This window comes from Miniopterus schreibersii, assembly GCF_964146895.1.
Source record: "Miniopterus schreibersii genome assembly, chromosome: 11".
Lineage (NCBI taxonomy): Eukaryota > Metazoa > Chordata > Mammalia > Chiroptera > Miniopteridae > Miniopterus > Miniopterus schreibersii.
The window spans coordinates 59,958,608-59,980,031 of record NC_138111.1 but is presented as its reverse complement, the minus strand read 5'-3'; positions in this window follow the sequence as shown (position 1 = coordinate 59,980,031).

Below are 21,424 nucleotides of genomic sequence, written 5' to 3'. Positions count from 1 at the left end.
CAGATATATGAAAGTCACCTGATAATTGTGTGAGATAAAATTTTGTAACTGAATAATGCATGGTATGATGCTATTTACCCAGAATGAAATTTTAAAATTTTATTCCTATAATTACCTCTATCCTGAGAGTTGGCTAATGATATATGATTAGGAATTAATAAATACTGAAATAAAAGACAACTACAAATAAATAAAAATTATGTTGAGTGATTATAATACATCCCTTATATTTTAAACCTAAAGAGATTTAACCTTTTATTCAAATAGTGGCTCCTCAGATTGTTTTTCATGTAAAGGTATAGAGTGATACCATGCTTGGGGTATTTGCTTTCCTATATTACTCTAGCATCAGTAGTGAGATGAGCAACCATATATAATCGAACACAAAAACAGATGTTTCCTTTCTTTAACTTATTGATATACTATTATATTTTGAATCATTGAATTTATTCCATCGTACTCCAACCTAAAGATTTAAAGGGAGGAATCATAGACACCATCCTCCCATCCTTCCATCCTTTCATTCACTCATCCATCCAGTAAATCTTGAGCACCTGCTGTGTTCTGCCTAGATTCCGGGTTTGAAAGCTCTGACTTCAAGAAGTTCACACTAATCTAGTGGGGGAAGCAAATAGGCTACCAAATAAGTGAAGTGTAGACAGTGTTCTGTGGAAAATAGAGGGCAAGTGCATAGCTATGGCTTTGCCAAAAAAGGTGACTTCGAAATTTTTTTATTGAATTTATTGGGGTGACATTGGTAATAAAATTATATAGGCTTCAAGTGCACAATTCTACAATACCTTATCTGTAGATTGCATGGTGTGTTTACCACCCAAAGTAAAATCTCCTTCTGTCGCCATATATTTGAACCCCTTTACCCTTTACTCCCTCCCTCACCCCCTCTCCCTCTGGTAACCAGTATGCTGTTGTCTGTTTCTTTGAGTTTTTGTTTTTCCTTTTTGTTCATTTGTTGCTTTCAGTTTTATATCCCACATATGAGTGAAATCATATGGTTCTTGACTTTGTCCATCTGACTTATTTCACTTAGCTTGATATTCTCAAGATCCATCGATGTCACAAATGGCAGTATTTCATCTTTTCCTATGGCTAAGCAATATTCCATTGTATACATGTCCCAAATCGCCTCCATCCAGTCATCTATTGAGAGACACTTTAGTTGTTTCTATGTCTTGGCCACTGTGAATAATGCTGCAATAAACATAGAGGTACATATTTCTTTAAGAATAGATATTTTCGCCTGGCTGGGCGTGGCTCAGTGGTTGAGCATTGATTGACCTAGTATCCAGGAGATCACGGTTCGATTCCCAGTCAGGGCACAGGCCCGAGTTGCGGGCTCCATCCCCAGTCTGGGGTGTGCAGGAGGCAGCTGATCAATGACTCTCTCATCATTGATGTTTCTATCTCTCTCTCTCCCTCTCCTTTCCTCTCTCTCTGAAATCAATAAAGATATATTTTTTAAAATAAATAAAAATAAATATTTTCAGATTTTTCAGTTAGATAGCAAAAGAGGGATTGGTGGGTCATATGGTAACTGTATTCTTAATTTTTTGAGGAATCTCCATACTGTTTTCCATAGTGGCTGTACCAGTTTACATTCCCATCAGCAGTGAATGAGGGCTCCCTTTTTTCAAAAGGTAACTTTTCATTGGCGTTAGGAAGGATAAGTAGGTGTTCTCCATGTGGGCAAGGAGGAGAAAGAAGGAAAGCCATCGATCAGCTATATGGCAGGCATAAGATTGGGTTTTATTTTACATAAGATAATATTTAATTTACTCTGAGAGCAGTCTTATTATCTCCACTTTATAGATGAAAAAATGTGGGATCAGAGAGATGCAGCAACTTTCTCAAGATTACATGGGCAAGTCCTATAAGAGTTGAGACATAAGCCCCAATCTGCAAAATCAAGAGGCTCATACTAGTTGCACTATGATATCCTAAAAAAGGGAAGATTATTTTTCAAAACATTGCCTAACATTAGCAGAACACAATAGAGACAAGAATGACTGTCAGCTGTGATCAAGGAAAGCTTATCTAGTTCATGTCACCAGCTGCCATGGCCCCACATGAGAGCCCTGATGCAAACTAAAGAAGTGTTCCCTCATCTGGACTTTTTCAGTCTTCTCAACAGCAGCATTCACCTGTCATATTTTTCATATTCTCAGACCTTTTTCTTTTTTCAATCCTCACCGGAGGATATTCCCCTCCATTGCTTTTCAGAGAGAGTGGAAGGGAGAAAGGGAGAGAGAGAAAGAAACATCGATGTGAGAGAGACACATAAATTGGTTGCCTCCCCCATTTTGCCCTGACCTTGGCCAGGGATCAAGCCTGCAACCCAGGTATGTGCCCTTGGCTGGAATCGAACCTGGGACCCTTCAGCTTGTGGGCCAAAACTCTAACTACTGAACCAAACTGGCTAGGGCCCCAGCCCTTCTTTTTCTGCCACTGTGGTAATGAACTAACAGTTTTAAATAGGCTAATCTATGGACAAATCAGTACGTATTTCCCAACCTACTGTCTTTGGCACATCAAAATAATTTCCCTAGCACAGCAACTTCCAATAAAAATATAAAGTGAATCACATATGTGAATTTCTACTAGATATAATAAAAAACTGAATTTAATTTTATTAATATATAATATTTCATCCACAGTCAAAATATCATTTCAATATGTCATCAACATTAAATTTTCTGATAATTTTGCATTTTTTATTTCCTACTAGAACTCTGAACTATTAGAGCACTCAATAGCCTATGTGGCAGGCTAATGGCTACTGTATTTATTTGACAATACAGCCCATAGGAGACATATATTGTTGGTTTTAATAATGAAATATCAGCTACTACAGCAAGTTAGTGAAAAGGATACTTTTGGTCTGCAGTAGCTTTCTTGCTTTTCACATCACAACAAATAAATAAATTAGGTTCTCAACCTTCGCTGAACTTCGAACTAATTGGGGAACTTAAGAGCTCAAGTGTCCCACCAGAGTTCTGATTTGGTTCAGCTAGCGTGGGGTTCACACATCACTCTTTTAAAAGCATCCTTGATGATTCTAGCATGTAGCCAAGGCTGAGAATCACTAAGGTAGATACAGCCAATTCTTATCCTTGCTATGTCTAGTAGCAGGAAAGGGTCAGGACAAATGGAATATCAGACACCTTGTTGTTCCTTCCTTCATGAGAAATAGGCCATTAGAGTCTCCTGGAAATGCCTACTGACTGACAGGGCTTGCACATGCTTTGGTTTGAAGATAATGGGTCCCCAGTAGGGCTCATATACCCCAGTGATCTCTTCCCTGTCATTCTTGTATCAATTTGAGATTTTTTGTAAAAATCAACATAGAAATGACTCACATCTGAAAAATACTGTTGTCTTACTGAACTAAAAAACTTAGTTAGATGTCGTTAAAAATTATATATATATATAAAATATACAGCATACATATGGTGAAAAGTTAGGAGTATGTAGACTTCTGTAGGAACTGCTTTCTTTAACACTGTGGAAAAATAGTGTTTTTGCCCTTTGCACTTGATGTGGAACAGTCTAGACTTCTGCACTGGCATTTCTGTGCATAGTCTTCATGGTTTGGAGTTCCTGGGGTGAGGAGGCCGGGGAAGAAGGCGGGGCTTAAGTATCCACTGTCTGTGCCACAGGCCCGATCCTCTTTGGCTATAATAGAGCATTAAAATGCATGCATATCCTTGACTCAGTCCTTAGCTAATGTCCCATTTGTATCTAATGGTATAAATGCCATTGTAAATTACCCTTAAATTAAGGCTTACCATCTCTCAATAATAGGGTTAAGTTATTAACTGGAGTTTAAAAGGAAGACATCAAGCTTTCTTAATGCTGAAGCAAATACCATCCAAATGAGTAGACCAATATAACTTTAAGTTTTCATTAATAGAGTAAAATTATTAGCACCTGGTTACCCAGAGAATATCTAATACTGGCATGCAATTGCTTTTTTATGATCATTACAATAGTGATTTATTCTCTTTTAACTCGTAACCATTCTCTTTGGAGTGTTTTTTCTTCTAATGTGTATAGAGAAGCCTTAGGCTCATGACAATGATATTTACTACCCTCAATATTAGGATATTTCTTCATTTTTGTACTCATTTACAACATTTATAAGACATCTGCCAAAATGCTAAAATCAGCTTTGAGAAAGTAAAGTAATGGCGCCCTGTGAAATGAGGAGGTCTGCGAGGTTTGGAAGGCTGTAATTTCTCGAGCTCTCACACTGCGATCTGTATCTATAGCACAGGGACACATGGCGAGTCCTGAATGAAACACTGATGCCCATGTAGTGTCCCCTGTAAATGAAGCTACTGTGCTAAATGCCAACAAGGCCCAAACCTGTGCATGTGCGCGTGCATGCACACACACACTCACTCACTCACTCACTCACTCACTCACTCACTCCAAAAGTAGGGTTAAAAAATGCTGCAAAGAGGACTTAAGAATTTAAAGTCCTCACAACCTGCATCATCATGTTAACAGTGAAGTAGTTTGTCATTAGCGATAGCCTCTATTTCCATTTTTGCACCCTAAAGACATTTGCTAGTGATGGCTGTGTCCTCAAATTTTGAAATTAGAAATCAGAACTTTAAGAAAATAGCTAACTTGCCTGAATTCACAGAGAACCAAGTGTAGAATCATACTGTGATAAATAGTCTATAGTCTGTAATATTACGATGTAGCCAATCAGATTAGGGACAATTTAATATAGCAAGAAACCAGTCAGCTGCATTGAGTCAGTCCCCAAGGGTTCCATTAAAATCAGATGAATCAGAGCAGTATGGCTGCTAATCTTGTGCTCATCCAAATTATATGTGAACAGCCTGAGCCTGCAGATTTGGGTTGAGAAAAACCTAAACACAGTTTCTTCTTAGATATTTAACACACAAACTGATTAGCACATTTCAAAATGGGCTTCAGTTAGATTCACTGAACAAATCTTATCAAGAACTTCCCGATTCCTCTCAGACACACATTTAGAGATGCCATTAGCCATTTTTGTTTTTTAATTTTTGATCAATAGCAAGTTGATGTAAAAATTTACAGAGATTCATTCTGTTTTCTCAGTCTGTTTTATCTGTAGAGGAATGCCTGAGTTTGTCAAAGGTGAAATGCAACTCTAAAATGTTTTGACGTGGTTGAATACTTCTTACCTGTGTTTTTTGGCATAGACTTCATCACAACTGTAAATCATGGAAATATGATCATTAAAAATATAGTTTTTTCCTGGTTGGATGAATATGTATTTGAAGACACTGTAGTGTGCGGTGAGAAGCATTCTTATCAACAAGGATAATGCTAGATTTCTTCTGAAATAATTTTGTGGGAGGAAAGCAGAGTTTACCTTTATTAAGAGTTGGAGGAATTGGAGCAGCAGTGAGCAAAGTATACCTAAGACACACGGGATACCTGAAAACATAAATATACCATTGAATCATTAAAGAAACAATCTTGTTAAGAATTAAGTTTGACCTAAGTCTCTGGTTCACATTTTTGACCACTCAGAAGCTTATAATATTGATAAAAGGGAAGCAAGAAATTTAGAGATTTCAAGGCATAACACTTGGCAATTTAAAAATGGAAAATCTAAAAGTAACTTTGAAGTCAAATTTGTAATAAATTCTTTATTTTACCAATATTGTCTCAATTGTTATTTTTTTCAAGGACAGTCTTTGGATGTGTGTTAGTTTTATGACAAGTGATTATGTTTTCCATTTTTGAAACAGTCCTGTGTTCCAGTGTTGTAGAAACAAACTAACATCTTGGTTTCCACATCTAGTTTATGGTTCATCAGCACTGGCATGTAAAAAAAGGGAGGGGACAGTGAATCTAGGAGAAAGATAGCATTCTGTTGATTACCTGCTTTGAACAAAGATAAATGTCTTTATATGATTATCATTGCAATTTAGCTGATGAAGGCCCTGATGCCATTGAAATGAGGAAACTCATGTAAATTCCCCAGTGATATAGTGTAACAGAGCTAGGGTTTGCCTAGGACCAGGGTTCTGGTTAACACACACTGCAGGAGAGTACTGAAGTTGAATTTCTAGAGCAACCGCTTTATTTTTGGCCCATCCAACTTAAACCAGCATTTACTGGGTAAATACTTTGTGCAAAGTGCTATGTTCTCATAGTTTACAACTGAGTAGGTGAAAAGATCATTGTGGAATTAACTTGTGCATGTGGATGTAATATGCAGCGAAGCAGCTCTTGCCCCCCTCAGTTTGGATGATGCCCCACACAGGACCACACAAATCTGGATGGTTTGAGTTATGATGTAGTAAATGAACAAACCCCAAATCTCAGAGGTTCAGCACATTTCTGGCTCGTGCTCCATATTTATCACAGGTTGGCTGAGAGCCCTGCTCTGCATCTCCCTCCCTTTGGGACCCGGCGCTCTGATCAGGGATCCTTGGGAATGATGTCAGTTACTATGGAAAGGGTAACACAAAAGCATGGTAACTTGTATCCTGGTTCCTACAGATTTCACCCAGAAGCGATTCACATCAGTTCCACTTCATCTCATTGGTCAAAATAAGTCTCTCAGCCACAGTGAACTTGAACGGAGTAGGGTGTGTACCTTATCCTGTGCTTGGGAGGGGAGGTGGCAGTATTTTTTGACAGTACTGACCACCGTAGCACTGTTTTTTCTCTGGCCCGGACTCATTCACTTTTACTGTTACTGTTCTTTAACAGAAATTCCATGATGCTCCTGTTTCTTATTATATCTCCAACACGATCACAGTGGTTGGGATATGCACTATTTGTTGAATTAAAGGCACGTTCCTTTTGCACATTCATAATAATTAGAGTCTGTGGTCAGCTGAGAAATCACAAAACCCTCCAGTTTCTGTATTAAAATCTCAAAACAAAAAAATTCCCACATATATTGGCACAAATGATGTTTTAGGGAAAAAAAATTAATGAAAGATTTTGATGCTACATAGACCTGAGTTAAACCTTGGAAAATGCCTACCCATCTTTCATGAAATGATGGCTTATTTTTCCTGCTTGTGTAGTTGTGGTGCACCAATCACATATGAAAAGACTTATGCAAAAGACATTTTCATAAATTACGAGTGCTCTAATAACATTCTATCTCAGGAAGCTTCATCTCTTTCTCAAGTGTGATTTTTTCCCCTCTTTTCATCTCAAGATGAAACACAGATCAGTACACACCATATCAACACTTTTTCTTGGCATAAAACCATTTACTATCTCAACCTTTTCCTACAAAAGAATCCATTGTTGTGTGAATTTTGGAATTAAAAAAAAATCTTTATTGTTGAAAGTATTACAGATGTCCCCTTTTTCCCCCATTGATCCCCTCCACCCCACTTCCCCCTCACCCCAGGCCTTCCCCATACCAATGTCTTTATCCATGTGTTATGGTTATAAACATATAAGTTCTTTGATTAATCTCTCCTCACCCACTCCCCCATCCTCACCTTCCCTCTGAGATCCCTCAATCTGTCCATGCTTCTATGTCTCTGGATACACTTTGTTCATCAGTTTATTTGTTTATTATATTCCACATATGAGTGAGATCATGTGGTATTTGTCTTTCTCTGACTAGCTTATTTCACTTAGCATAATACTCTCCAGTTCCATCCATGCTGCCTCATAAGGTAAGGGATACTTCTTTTTTACTGCTGCATAGTACTCCATGGTGTCCCACAGCTTTTTTATCCACTCATCTATTGTTGGGCACAAGGGCTGTTTCCAGATCTTAGCTAGTGTAAATTGCGCTGCTATGAACATAGGGGTGCATAAGTTCTTTCTGATTGGTGTTTCGGGTTCCTTAGGAAGTGGGATCACTGGGTCAAATGGCATGTCAATTTTTAGTTTTTTAAGTTAACTCCATACTGCTTTCCATAGTGGCTGCACCAATCTGCATTCCCACCAGCAGTGTACTAGGGTGTCCTTTTCACCGCACCCTGGCCAGCACTTGCTGTTCATTGATTTGTTGATGGAGCCATTCTGACAGGTGTGAAGTGATGCCTCATTGTGGTTTTAATCTCTCTGATGATTAGCGACGTTGAGCATTTTTTCATGTGTCTCTTGGCCATCTGTATGTCCTCTTTGGAGAAGTGTCTATTTAGGTCCTTTGCCCATTTTTCAATTGGAATATTTGTCTTCGTTTTGTTAAGTTGTATGAATTCCTTATATATTTTGGATATTAACGCTTTATCAGATGTGTCATTGGCAAATATGTTCTCCCATACAGTGGGCTCCCTTTTTGTTTTGTTGATGGTTTCTTTTGCTGTGCAGAGGCTTTTTGTTTTGATGTAGTCCCATTTGTTTATTTTCTCCTTTGTTTTTCTTGCTGTAGGAGATGTATTGGCAAACATATTGCTATGTGAGATGTCTGAGACTTTGCTACCTATGTTTTCCTCTAGGATTTTTATGGTTTCACGTCTTACATTTTTAAGTGTTTTATCAATTTTGAGTTTATTTTTGTGTCTGGTGTAAGTTGGTGATCTAATTTCATTTTTTAATGTACCTGTCCAATTTTCCCAACATAATTTATTGAAGAGACTGTCTTTACTCCATTGCATGTTCTTGCCTCCTTTGTCAAATATTAATTGACCATAATGGTGTGGGTCAATTTCTGGGTTCTCTATTCTGTTCCACTGATCTATATGTCTGTTCTTATGCCAGTACCAGGCTTTTATTATAGTGGCTGTGTAGTGTAACTTGATATCAGGTATTGTAATCACTCCAACTTTGTTCTTGTTTCTCAAAGTTGCCATGGTGATTCCGGGTCTTTTTTGGTTCCATATAAATTTTCGAAGTGTTTGCTCTAGATCTGTGAAATATGCTGTTGGTATTTTAATAGGGATTGCATTGAATTTATAGATCGCTTTGGGTAATATGGACATTTTAATGATGTTAATTCTTCTAATCCATGAACATGGCATATTCTTCCACTTGTTTACATCTTCCTCTATCTCTTTTTGCAATGTCCTATAGTTTTCCGAGTCTTTTGCCTGCTTGATTAAGTTCATTCCTAAGTATCTAAATTTTTTTGTTGCAGTGGTAAATGGGATTGTATTTTTAGTTCCTCTTTCTGAGAGTACATTATTGGTGTATAAAAATGCCATCGATATCTGGATGTTAATTTTGTATACTGCTACTTTGCCTAATTCATTTATTAAATCTAGTAGTTTTTTGGTGGAGTCTTTAGGGTTTTCTATGTACAATATCATGTCATCTGCAAATAATGATAGTTTTATTTCCTCCTTTCCACTTTGGATGCCTTTTATGTTTTCATCTTGTCTGATCGCTGTGGCTAGGATTTCCAGTACTATGTTGAATAAGAGTGGTGAAAGTGGACACCCCTGTCTTGTCCCTGTTCTTAGGGGAAATGGTTTTGGTTTTTGCCCGTTGAGTATGATGTTGGCTGTAGGTTTGTCATATTTGGCCTTGATTATGTTGAGGTATGATCCCTTTATTTCCACTTTGCTGAAAGTTTTTATCAAAAATGGGTGTTGGATTTTATTGAATGCTTTTTTTGCATCTATTGATATGATCATTTGATTTTTGTCTTTCAATTTGTTTATATGATGTATCACATTTATTGATTTGCAAATATTGTACCAGCCTTGCATCCCTGGAATAAATCCCACTTGGTCATGGTGTATGATCTTTTCAATATATTGCTGGATCCAATATACTAATATTTTGTTGAGGATTTTAGCATCTATGTTCATCAGGGATATTGTCCTGTAATTCTCTTTCTTTGTAGTGTCTGGTTTTGGAATTAGGCTAATGCTGGCCTCGTAAAAAGAGTTTGGAAGTGTTCCTTCCTCTTGGATTTTTTGGAATAGTGTGAGGAGGGTAGGTGTTAGTTCTTCTTTGAATGTTTGGTAAAACTCCCCTGTGTAGTCATCCGGGGCAGGGCTTTTCTGTGCTGGGAGTCCTTTGATTACTGCTTCAACTTCATCAGCAGTTAGCGTATTCAGGTTTTCTGACTCTTCCTGATTGAGTTTTGGAAGGTTGTGTTTTTCTAGGAATTTGTCCATTTCATCCAGGTTGTCCAGCTTGGTGGCATATAGTTGTTCATAGTATTTTCTTACAATCCTTTGTGTTTCCATCGGGTTAGTTGTTACTTCACCTCTTTCATTTCTGATTTTGTTTATTTGGGTCCTCTCTCTTTGTTTTTTAATGAGTATGGCTAAAGGTTCATCAGTCTTGTTTATCTTTTCAGAGAACCAGCTCTTGGATTCATTGATCTTTTGTATTGTTTTTTTAGTCTCTGTGTCATTTATTTCTGTTCTGATCTTTATTATTTCTTTCCTTCTACTTACTCTGGGCTTTCTTGTTGTTCTCTTTCTAAGTTTTTAAGTTGTAGGGTTAGAGAGTCTATTAGAAGTTTTTCTTGTTTTTTGAGGTAGGCTTGTAGTGCTATGAACTTCCCTCTCAGGACTGCTTTCATTGTGTCCCATAGATTTGGAGTTGTTGTGTGTTCATTTTCATTTGTTTCCAGGAAGTTTTTTTAATTTTTCTTGATCTCTTTTGTAACCCATTCATTGTTTAATAACATGCTATTTAGCCTCCATGTGTTTGAATGTTTTTTAGTGTTTTTATTGTAGTTGATTTCTAATTTCATGCCATTGTGGTCCGAGAAGATGTGTGATATGATTTCAGTCTTCTTGAACTTGTAGAGACTGGTTTTGTGTCCTAACATGTGGTCTGTCTTTGAGAATGTCCCATCTGCACTTAGAAGAATGTATATTCTGCAGCTTTGGGGTGGAATGTTCTATAAATGTCAATTAAATCCATCTTATCTAGTGTGTCATTTAGGGTCACTGTTTTCTGTTGATTTTTTATCTGGAAGACCTATCCTGTGAAGTCAGTGGGGTGTTAAAGTCCCCTAGTATGACTGTATTGCTGTTGATCTCTCCCTTAAAGTCCTCTAGAAGTTTTTTTTATAAATTTAGTTGCTCCTATATTGGGTGCATATATGTTTGTCAGGGTTATATGCTCTTGTTGGATTGATCCCCATAATACTATGTAATGACCTTTCTTGTCTCTCATTATGGTCTTCATTTTGAAGTCTATTTTGTCTGATATGAGTATTGCTACCCTAGCTTTTTCTTTCATTTCCATTTGCATGGAAAATGTTTTTCTATTCCCTCACTCTCATCCTGTGTGAGTCTTTTGTTTTGAGGTGGGTCTGTTGTAGACAGCATATATTTGGGTCATGTTTTCTTATCCATTCAGCTACCCTATGTCTTTTTGTTGGAACATTTAATCCGTTTACATTTAAGGTTATTGAAGATACTTATCTATTGCCAGTTTAATTCTCTATGCCCATGTTTTTCTCTCTATATATTTCTACTTCTAATTACAGCAGTTCCTTTAACATTTCCCGCAATGCTTGTTTGGTGGTGATAAACTCCTTTAACCATTTTTTGTCTGGGAAGCTCTTTATTTCACCATCTATCTTGAATGATAGTCTTGCTGGATAGAGTAGTCTTGGTTTCAGATCCTTGTTTTGCATGACCTTGAATACTTCATGCCATTCCCTTCTGGCCTATAGAGTTTCTGATGAGAAGTTAGCTGACAGCCTTATGCAAGCTCCTTTGTAGGTAACAGAATGCTTTTCTCTAGTTTCCTTTAAGATTGTCTCTGTCTTGAATTCTTGGCATTTTAATTATGATGTGTCTGAGCATGGGCCTCTTTGAATTCTTGCTTCGGGTTCTCTGTGCCTCCTGTACTTGTGTGACTATTTCCTTGAAGTTTTCTGCCACTATTTCTTCAAACAGGTTCTTTAACCCTTGCTTACTTTTGACCTCTTCTCTGGAGCTCATATAATGCTAATATTGTTATGTTTCATATTGTCCCAGAGCTCCCATACACTGTCCTCTTGCTTTTTAATTGTTTTTTCTTTTTGGATCTCTGATTGAGTGATTTTTTTCTACCCTGTCTTCTAATTCGCTGATCTGATCCTCAGCTTCCTCTAATCTGCTGCTTATTCCTTCCAATGTATTCTTTATTTCTGTTATGTCATTCTTAATTTCCTTCATAATTTCCATATCTTTTTTATGCTGTTGAGCATCCTTACAGTGAGTATTCTGAACTCTATATCTGATAGATTGTTTATCTCCATTTCATTTAGCTTTTTTCTGGAGACTTCTCTTGTTCTTTCATTTGGGGCTTGTATTTTTACCTCCCCATTTTGGCTGTGATTTGGGTTTGTTTTTATGTATTAGGTAGATCTGTTGAGACTATCAGTCTTTTTTGAGGGTGTCTGGTGTGGGCCATTCTCAGACACAGTTTGTGACTGGCCCTGAGTACCCTATTTGGAGCTGTCAACAACCCTCAGTTTGAGGTCTCCTTTGCTCGGTCTGGGTGTGGTTGAACAGGACCAAGATGCACACCAAGGTCTGCTCTTCCAAGGCCCGAGTTCAGAAGCAGATGAAGCAAAGACTCAAAACACTCTTAGGTCTACCTCTCTGCCTGCAGGGTGATTAATATGATTCTCTTAATGAGCCTCAGACTGTAGAAACTCCACAGGGTAGGGACAGAGGTTTTCCATCAGAGTGGGGAAATTCCTTCCCCTGCCAGGCAAAGGCAGCACATTTTCTGCCTGAGAAAGATGTCCTCTGCAGTGTGGGGGAATGACTAAGCACAGGAATCCAGACTGGTGCCTTCTGATCTCAATCTCCAGAGCCCACAACCCTAGATTCTCCTCACACAGGTCCAGTCCTCTCTGCCCTCCCTCTTCCGGAGCCCAAGGTGAGTGGCTGCACAGGAAACTTTGTGTGTTGGCTCCTTAAGAGGGTGCCTGCATTTCCAGCTGCCTCTCCCTGGCAGATAGAAACCCTACTGCTTTTCACAGCCAGATGTTATGTGGGCACCTTTCTCAGTTCTGGTGCTCTGGGCTGGGAAGCTCAGCCTGGGGGTTAGGCCCCAGAGTCCTCAGTGGGAGCCCCCACAGCTGAGCTATCCCTCCTTTCTCAGCTGCGGCCTGTGGGAGCCCAGCCAGCCCTCTTGAGTCTACACTTCCTACTAGTCTCTATGTGGTCTCCACTTTTCCTCCTTGGTTATGAGGGTGCTCTCCAGCTCGTCTTCAGTTGCAGTTGATTATTCAGGGTGGGTTTTGTATATTTTAGTTATAAATCCAGTTTGCTCCCAGGAGAATGTCAATGTAGCTTCCACTCAGCCCACCACCATCTTTAATCTCTATGAATTTTGTGTATCGTTTTTCAAAGCTCAGTCTCCGAAGGTAGTACTTGGGGTAGATTTTAGTACTATGCAACATTTTCAGTTTTTTAAAAAACTTAAAAAAAATTGGCACATTTACCCGAGAAAAAGTTAAACATGCTAATAAACAGACCAAGTTCCTTTGATTTGAGCTAGAATCATATTAACACCCTCTGGAACCTAGTTATTAAATGATAAATAAGATTCAATTTTTAAAAATTAAATTATTAGCCTGGATGGCATAGCTCAGTGGTTGATATCAACCCATGCACCAAGAGGTTGCCAGTTCGATTTCCGGTCAGAGCACATGTCTGAGTTGCCAGCTCAGTTCCCAGTGGGAGTGTGCAGAAGGCAGCCAATCGATGTTTCTCTCTCGCATTGATGTGTCTCCCTCTCTCTCCCTCTCCCTCTCTCCCTCTCTCTAAAAATCAATAAAAACATTTAAAAAAAATAAAAATTCAATTAAAGTATAAATTTTAGATTGTTTGGAAGACATATGCTTTTAAAAATCAGTCTTGGTGATAGTTTGTATGTGATAGATGGCAAATGCTATAGCGTGGCTACTTTTGATGTACTTACAGGGACCAGAGTGCTTGCCAGGCAGATGAAGTGCCCTAGGGTCCTGACCGCTTGCAGTCTCTGCGCACACTGCCCCCTGCGAGCCGCATTTCTTAGGTAGGAATGTGCTGTATGACCCATGCTATGACCCCACATTACTGAAGAAAGAGTGGGAGGAAGAGAGGGAGAGGGCAGAGGAGGGTGAGAAGAACAGAGAAGGAGAGGAGGGCAAGAGAAAAGGGGGGAGCTTTGGGTTCTGGACCTGCCCACCTCTTTATCTTTAACTCTGGGAGCTGGGATTCTTCAGTTTTTTACAAATGTTCTCTCCACAAACTGCTTATTTTTCTGAGGTAATTTGAGCAAGACTGTTATTTTATAACCAAAAGTGACCCTCTTATAATAATCTCCTATAAACAATGAGCTCTCCTGTAGCATCTGAAGTAGGACTTACATGCACTGAACATTTTAGGAAGCACATCGTGTAGACAGTTGTTTCTGGGCGTGGGTTTGCCCCCTCACCTGCTAGCCTGCCCCTGTGGTGTTGATCTTGTCACAGTGAGAACTGATATAAACCCCTCCTTCTTGAGACATTTTCAGGGGCTCTAAAAAGAGAAAAAGAAAATGAAATCTAAACACAAAAACCAAGAGCATTAACAAACTCCCCCCCCCCCCCAACAACCGACTTTGCTTGACTTGGAATAAATGTTACCTAACATTATGGGTACTACTCGTAGTGTCTGCCAGTCTTCATTTGCTTCATGCAGTTTTGCTTTTTGATTAGTAAGGTTTTAGAAACTTTTAATCACTTACAGTAGGCAAAAACATTAGCAATAGCTAACATTTGGAGGACTTACTCTGTGGCAGATGCTGTGCTCTCAGAACTCTCATTAGGAAACCGAGGCTACGTCACATTAAGGGTGTGCAGCTAGTGAATGCTGGGCTTGCTTTAGAAGCCAGGCAGTCCGACTCCAGAGCCCACGTTTACCCTTCAATCAACTCTGTTTATTAGGATATTTGACCATGTCTGGGTCTAAAGTTCTTTAGAGAATTCTAGGGCTCAAACTTTGACTGGATTTTCTTTGTGTGTGCACATTTTAACCTTTCATACACCCCTTTGAGATGACGTGTGTATAAAATAGCCTTCTCACTTTCAGTTCCTTTCCATATGAAGCAGTCTTTTCACATATTACTTATAGAATATGAACCCTGATTTTCAAGATAAGACAAGCTCAGCTAGTGTTAATAAAACATGTTGTCTTTTTCTCTATTTAATCCACAGTTCCGGAAACTACAGCATTGCCTCATTAAATTCCTACTTAAGAGCCCAGCGTGAATAAATAATTTAGAGTATGCTGTACTTGGGGAGAATCTTGGATAAATATACTCACCAGAGTAGCTACACCCTCTTTGCAACAGAACTTCTGCTCAAGGCTTACATCCATCCTGAGCCTTTTTTTTTTAATTTGATCAAATTTTTATTCTATACTATTGGTAAGCAATGGCACATGTTTATAATATGGATCATATATAAAGATTAGTAGTTATTAGGAAATGTTTGAAATCATTGCTTTTACCTCTGTTGGAGTGGAACAGAAAGTGAAGGTTATTTTCCAGCTTTATTGAGGCATAATTTACAAATAAAATTGTATATATTTAAGGTGTACAACATGGTAGCTTGATGTAATTCTGAAATGATGACTACAACTGAGCTAGTTAACACATCCATCGCCATAGTCACCACCCTTTTTTGTGTGTTGAGAATATTTAAGATCCACTCTCCCAGCAGACAGCAAGTATACAAAAAGTATTATTAGCTGTAAGTGGAGGTTAATTGCTTGAATCAATCGTCTCACTGCCCAAAGGAACTGCCAGAAAATCTTCTTTCACTTTGAAACTTTAAATGTAAGACAAAGGCTTCATAACTCATTAAGTCTGAATAACTGGCAGTTTACAAGTCACTGGGAATGAACTTAAATGATCTCTGTAGAACCAGCAGGTATTATGTATGCATCCCTGGGCTGTTCAAAGATAACGGGATATTTAAGTATTAGTCTTTGTCTACTCTTTTTATGTAAGGGATTTCTTGGTCTTTTGAAAAATATGATTACTTGCCTACCTCTCATCTTAAAGTTATAAACAGATATATAGAACTTAGTAAATTTTATCTGTTTGTTCAGTGCCTGCATAATCATCAAGAGCCTGGGCTCTGGAGTAGGAAAGACCAAGAAAACCATCACCACTCTGGGACCTCAAGTCTGTGGCTCACATTCTCTAAGCCTCAGCCTTGTAAGTTACAAAATGGGTGTCATATTAGGACCAATTTAGGGTGGTTTTGAGGATTAAATGAGATAATGTACCTAAAGCCTTAATAAAGAGAAGAGATTTGTGATTTACTCAGTACAACCCAGTCAATTATGATCTTGGTGTCTAGAACAAATTGTATGCTTAATAGAAATGTGGGAAAGAATTTATGGATGTCCAGAGCTGGTGTTAAGATCTGCGTGGAAATAAAATGCATAAAAAGATAGTCCTTACCCTTTAGAAACTTTTGTAGTGGGAGTGACAGAAGTAGAGGTAGAAATAGAGACAGACAGACAGAATAAAATACTGTATTGATTTATAAAAGCAGAACTAGTTTATGTCTAGGTGAGGCATCAGGGAAATTTTATGAAGGAGTACTTTGAATGGGAACATGAAATATTGGACAGCATTTGTATTTGTGGAGATATTATGATATTGGATATAAAGCTCTGAGAGAGTAAAGTCATTTTTCCGCAGGGTTCTTCCTCAGCAAAAGGTGTGCATAGTAATGACGTGAGAGTTGGCGTGCATTCCTCTTTTGAACATGAATATTTGTAGTACCTGCATAGGACCTAGGGAGTTATAGGACTCCTTTGGACTTGTTAGGAAAACTTAAACTATCCTGGGTTTAAACATTTTAGAAGTTCCTTCTTTTAAATTCTCTAGCTATTCAAATAATTTTAGTAAATTGTTGGTCTAAATATTATAGATAGATGCCAGATAGATGATAGATAGATAGATAGATAGATAGATAGATAGATAGATAGATAGATAGATAGATAGATAGATATAGATAGATGATAGATAGATGATAGATAGATAGATAGATAGATAGATAGATAGATAGATAGATAGATAGATAGATATAGATAGATGAGAGATAGATAGATGAGAGATAGATAGATAGATAGATAGATAGATAGATAGATAGATAGATAGATAGATAGATGATAGATAGATAGATAGATGATAGATAGATAGATGATAGATGATAGATAGATAGATAGATAGATAGATAGATAGATAGATAGATAGATGATAGATAGATAGATAGATAGATAGATAGATAGATAGATAGATAGATAGATAGATGATAGATAAATAGATGATATAGATAGATGATGATAGATAGATGATGATAGATAGATGATAGATAGATAGATAGATAGATAGATGATAGATAGATAGATAGATAGATAGATAGATAGATAGACAGATAGATGATAGATGATAGAGGATATAGATAGATGATGATAGATAGATAGGTAGATGATAGATAGATGATAAATAGATAGATAGATAGATAGATAGATAGATAGATAGATAGATAGATAGATAGATAGATGATAGATAGATAGATATAGATAGATAGAGATAGAGATAGAGATGATAGAGATAGAGAGAGAGAGAAAGAGAGAGAGAGAGAGTGTCTTGGAAGAATACACTGACTTTATTTGCAGTCTGGCTGTATTTAAACATCTTTGTCTCCTTTCCACATTCTTGGGCTTATGGAACACAAGCCCTTTCTTGAGGCAGAGATAGAAATTGTAACAAGCACGTTCGCCTGAGCTGCAATTAAAGAGGAGGTGCAGTTTAATCACACAGCCTATGCTGTGATTTATCTGCATCGGGCTTAATCATTAGAACCTTTTTAAAGACCAGCACTCTATTTCAGGTCAGTCTTCATGCTTGTCACAGGCTCTAAGGTGACCGTTAGTGCCTTACTCTATACTTCCATGTGGTATTTGGGACGGAAACAATTTATTGAGCTCATTTTCTATGTTAGCCAGGGTGCTCACAGGATTATTTCAATGCTGTTCTCAGTAATTCTGTGAGGTAGGTAATAGCGTATCCTCCCTCCCTCACTGATGAAGACAATTCGGTTTAGGCTAACTTGTGCTAGTTGCATACCAGCAACTGGTGAAGCAGGATGGAACCTCAGTTCTGATTTTAAAGACTCTGTTTTAATTACTGTATCTCCCTGGTTGCCTGTGGAGAAATTAATCTTGAAAAAATTACATGTGCATACATACATACATACAGACTTTTACATACAGTATGTGAGTTTTCCTTTATTTATGTTCCATTATAATCTAGCAGGCTACTTGTTAAGGGATTAAAAAGCAAAGCAAGACGTTCCCTTCTCAGATTGAGTTTTAAGAACTAGACCATGCTGGCACATTTTTGCTAACTTTCAAGTCCGAATGCACTGAGAGAGATTTGGAAATAAAAGTTCCCCTTCATTTTTGGAGGATGCAGCTACATATAGCTGATCATGACTTAGCTGGTGAGTATAATCAACAAAACTGTTGGACCATCAATGCTATTTATTCAGCAATTGTTTTGCTTAATCTTCATGTTTTGTTCCATTCCCCGGCATCCTGCTTCCCTCGAGGGGCCACGCAGTGTGACAGGGAGGGTGTGTCTCCCAATAACCATCATGTCCGGGACAGAGCCCCTGGTAGTTGTGTGAACTTCAGCAAATTATTGAACCTTTCGATGTGCCAATTTTCTCATTTCCTAAGGAGTAAAAATAAACACCTTCCAGGGTTATTCTAAACTGAAGCTGATGATGCATATGAAGCACTTAGCAAAATACTGCTTTCATTCACCCTTAAACTTTGTCCCATTCTTTGCAACAAGTGAGTAATATCTACTCTGTGTGTGTGTGTGTGATGTGACTAAATATAAATCACATGTAGAGAGTCTGGCGCCCGGTAGAATCTCAGTGAACAATGGAGCCCCTTTCCACCCATTAATTCACATTAAAAACACATTTCTGTCACCTTTATCTTATTTCGCTTATGGGTGTGTGTATCTCTATTGTCCACCACAGTGCGCTTGGCTTGAATGCAATGTGCAGTTTTCACATTTTCACCTAAATGGTGAAGGAAGGGAAGAGCGCAGGCAGGAGCGGTGCCGGCAGGAGGAGCGTAGGCCGCTTTCCAGGCGGACGGTGAGCTTGAAATGTAGGCTCCTGTCAACATTTCAGGGACACACTCTACATACGGCGCCGGGAACGTAGCCAGAGGAGAAAGCCGAGGGCTTTATCCCGCAGTTGTGGGAGCGGAGGCAGAGTCACAGATATCCAACCACTTCTGTAATAAAGGCGCAGCGGCCATTCCTTCTACCACAGCTTTGTTTTAGAAGAACAGGCAAGGGGTGGAGGCTCTGCAGGGAACCGCGCAGCCCATTGGAAGGGCTTCTCTCTTTTCCTCGCGCCCTCTCCTATTTGTATGCAGCAGGTCTGAGCCAAAATGCAAGGAGGGCCCCTGCATAGAGCATTATTCTTAGGAAATTCTTCGGAGGCAGGTTTAATAATGTACCTCTATCGACTGAATAAGTGTTTTGAGCACCTACTGTGTGCCAGGTCCTGCGATGGATGCTACAGATTCAATCAGGGAGCTTGAGGAAACTCGCTTGGTGCTCATACACCAGACCCAGCGACATGGGTGTCCCGGCACAGACCCCCGTCCCTTCTTTACAGCGCAGACCTGCCCCGCCCCCGCCCCCGGCCTGCTGCGCCCCTGGGTGCTGTGGCCCACGCCCATTCTCCTGCCCCGGGCCTTCGCTCCTGCCCTTGATGCGCCCCGGTGTTCTTCCCTTTGGTGAACATGCTTATCCCTCTTAATAGAGTGGCCTCCTGCTTGCAAAATATGTCCCCCAAACTTACATCGCTCCCCGTTTCTCCAGTGCCTCTTATGGCAAAATTCCTTCGAAGGGTTGTCTCTACTGCGCCTCCTTTCCTTCCGAGCTTCCTTCCAGACTGCTCCCTTCACGCATGCATCCTCATGTTTCTGCAGAACTGCCCCGACCGAGGTCGTCAGGCCTGCCTCACAGCCGCAGCCGCGGGCCCCTGGTCTTCAGGGCACCGTGTCCTGGTTCCTCTGAGCTCAGAGGTGAGCCTCCTGGCCTCCCCTGCTCTGGCCTCTGCCTCCTCCCCAGCACGGAAGGCTGGGGGCCCAGCGTCAGCCCTCAGGCCTTCACTCTGTCTTCCTCACCTGCGAACCCGTCTACATCCCAACAACTTCCCAATGTACGTCTCCACTCTCAAAGCTCCTTAACTCCTTAAGCCAACTGTTACTTGCATTTCCACAGCTGAAACTTTACTCATCTCAAATTGAGCTCTTAATTTCTACCTTCCAACCACCTTCTGTCCAAATATTTCTTATTTTGATCAATGCAACTCTAGTCTTCAAACTGTTCATGCCCAAAAATTTGGAGCCATCCTTGGTGCGTTTCATTCTGCCATTCCTCCTCCAGCCGCTCAGCAAATCCAGTCACTTTACTTTCAGATATACACAGAATGTGACCCGTGCCCCTCACCTTGACAGCAGTCGCTGTTCCATCGTGGTCTATTCTATCCGATCACCCGACTCCATCCTGCTCTTTCACTTAAACTGCTGCAGTCACCTCTTAACCGTTTCCCTTGAGCAACCCCTTCCAGGCTATTCCCCATACAACAGGCAAAAGCAGTCCTTTTAAAACATGTCACGTCCTGTCACTCTCTGTTCAAATCACTTAAATCTTGTTCCCGCCTCACCCAGAATAAAACTAAGTGCCTTACCGTCTCAACATGCCCTTCCTCGTGCCCCATAATCACCCCAGTCTCACCTGCCTTCTCTTGTTCACTTTGCTCCAGCTCAGTGCCCGCCTGCTGTCCATGGGCACAGCGAGCGATCCCAGGCTCAGGTCTTTGCACTTACTGTCCCCTCTACCTGGAGTCTCTTCCTCTACTTGTCGTCAGGGGCCCACTTATAAGGAAGGCTTCCCGGTTTACGTTTGATAAAACAGACCTCATCCACCGCGACGACCTCTCGTGGCTGCAGCCCAGAAGCACTCTTTGTGCCCTCCTATTGCTATATTCTTCATAACATTACAACCTACCTTTTTCATTTTCATTTTTGCTGTTTTCTGTTTCCCACTACTAGACCGTCAGTTCACTGCTGTACCCGGTGCCTACAAACAATGCTTGGCACCTAGTACGTGTTAAATAAATATTTCTGGATGCGGAAGAAAACCGATGCGGTTTCTGCCCTCACAGAACTTACATTTAGTGGGTGCTAAAGACAAATACAAGTAAGCAGACGAATGACTAGAATAGCATACACCTTTGAGAAGTAATTTTGATCAGTATTTTAAAAGCAATGCACATCGATGTGGAGATTAATAGGGAAAATTAAATTTGGATTGATTGGTTGGGGAGGCTTTTCTGAAGAGGTGATAGAGAGATGGTAACCATCCTGGATTAAAGGGAGAGCACTCCATTTCTTGCAAATGCTGGAAAGTGTAGTTACAAACATTTGAT